Raw genomic sequence first — 2,500 nt, forward strand, 5'->3', positions numbered from 1 at the left:
CTCACCCCGGACACCCCCGCACGCCCTCGCACACCCCCGCGCGCTCACCCCGCACACCCCCGCGCGCTCACCCCGCACGCCCCCGCGCGCTCACCCCGGACACCCCCGCACGCCCTCGCACACCCCCGCGCGCTCACCCCGCACACCCCCGCACGCCCCCCTCCCCCCCACACACCCCTGCGCCCCCACTCCCCTCGCACATGCCAAGCCCCATCCTATGCTATGTGCGATACATGTCCTACCAACAGCATATCAAAAGTGTTGTATAAAGCCTTGGACTATAAAAATATCATCAAACCCAATACCCGTGAAAAGGGAATGTTCATTTTCAATGCTTGTATTGTTGTGAATGTGGAGTGGTCGGGTTGTTGTAATTTTTTTCCTGGGAGCTAAGCAAAATGAAAGAATGATTCCCACAAAATTTCAGAATTTTTTGACCACTCTAGCTATTTTTTCTAATTTCTTATTATTTAATATTTAAAAATTCATTAAAAAAAATTGGTTGGTTGAAAAACTATGAAACTTGATTTCTAGATCCACTAGAATGTCCAATTCATGAATCAATTGAGTTCATGGAAAAAAAACATTCTAAAACTTGAGATATTTGACCGTATGACCGCTCAAAAAAATCGTATCTAGGCCTGGCAGACCAAAAATGCCTCAAAATGTACTATATAGGGGGGTGACTAGTCTGCATGGGCTGGCCACGGGGCTACCCCCTATATCTTCCGCCACCCCCACGCCCCAAGCACTATGCGCCGCACATGGGCATATGCTTGGGGCGTCGGGGTGGTGGTCGGAGGTCGAGGGCGGTTGACGGCGGTGGTGCGGTGGCGGAACGCGCACGGTGGGTAGTGTCGGAACGTTCCCGCGCGCTCGCCAGCCCCGCCCTGCCCCACCCGCGTGCGCCCCGCCCGCTTGCCCCCGCGCGCTCGCCCTCATGCTCCAGCGCGCGCGCGCCCTCATGCTCCAGCGCGCGCGCGCCCTCATGCTCCAGCGCGCGCGCGCCCTCATGCTCCAGCGCGCGCGCGCCCCCGCCCCGCCCCGCCCGCGCGTCCCAGCGCGCGCGCGCCCCCGTCCCGCCCCGCCCGCGTGCTCCCGTGCGCGCGCCCCCCGCCCCGCCCGCGCGTGCTCCCCATCCATCACCCATTAATTGTGGAAGTACATGTGGAGTGGTCAGTTTGTTGTAAATTTTTTTCTGGGAGCTAAGAAACATGAAAGAATGATTCTCACAAAATTTCAGATTTTTTTGTCAACTCTAGATATTTTTTCTAATTTCTTATTATTTAATATTTAAAAATTCATTAAAAAAAATTGGTTGGTTTAAAAATTATGAAACTTGATTTCTAGATCCATTAGAATGTCCAATTCATGAATCAATTGAGTTCATAGAAAAAAACATTCTAAAACTTGAGATATTTGGTCGTATGACCGCTCAGAAAAATCATATCTAGGCCTGGCAGACCAAAAATGCCTCAAAATGTACTATATAGGGGGGTGACTAGTCTGCATGGGCTGGGCACGGGGGTACCCCTATATCTTCCGCCACCCCCATGCCCCAAGCACTATGCGCCGCACATGGGCATATGCTAGGGGCGTGGGGGTGGTGGTCGGCGGACGAGGGCGGTTGACGGCGGCCGTGCGGTGGTGAAACTTGCACGGTGAGGCAGTGTTGGGTGCGCCTTTGGGCGTGCGACATGAACCTTGTTGAGAATGGAATGTTGCGATGTTGCCTTCTAACTTGGGCTGGCTTGAGGATGGTTGATGGCTGGTACGATGATGAAACATGCAAGGTGTGGTGGAGTTGGGTGCCTTCGGGCGTGCGGCATGAACCTCGTTGAGTGTGTGACGTTGTGGTGATGCTTGGCTAGCCTTGGGCCAGCCCTATGTTTTGAAGGTGTGTGGTGCCAGAACATGTTCGATTGGTTGGAATCGGGTGCCTTTGGGCGTGCGACATGAGCCTCGTTGAGCACGGAATGTTGCGATGTTGCCTTCCAACTGGGAATCTCTAGTGTGAGGACTGTGGATGGTTGCTGGTACGATGACGAAACATGCAAGGTGGGGTGGAGCCGGGTGCCTTCGGGAGTGCGGCATGAACCTCGTTGAGTGTGGGACGTTGTTGTGGTATGCCTCCCTTCCTTGGGCTAGCCCTATGTTTTGAAGGCTGCGTGGTGGCGGAACATGCTTGGTGGGGTAGTGTCAAATGACTTTGGGCGTGCGACATGAGACTTGTTGAGCATGGAATGTGGCCTTCTAACTTGGGCTGACTTGAGGATTGTTGATGGCTGGTACGACGACAAAACATGCAAGGTGGGGTGGAGTTGGGTGCCTTTGGGCGTCCAACATGAACCTCGTTGAGCATGTGATGTTGTAGTGACGCCACTGGGCCAACCTTGGGCCAGCCCTATGTTTTGAAGGTGGCGTGTTGGCAGAACATGCATGGTGGGGCGTTGTCAAGTGCCTTTGGGCGTGCGACATGAGCCTTGCTTTGCACTGAATG

The sequence above is a fragment of the Cucurbita pepo genome, unplaced genomic scaffold, assembly GCF_057944985.1.
Source record: "Cucurbita pepo subsp. pepo isolate OVF unplaced genomic scaffold, ASM5794498v1 scafford_7, whole genome shotgun sequence".
Taxonomy (NCBI): Eukaryota; Viridiplantae; Streptophyta; class Magnoliopsida; order Cucurbitales; family Cucurbitaceae; genus Cucurbita; species Cucurbita pepo.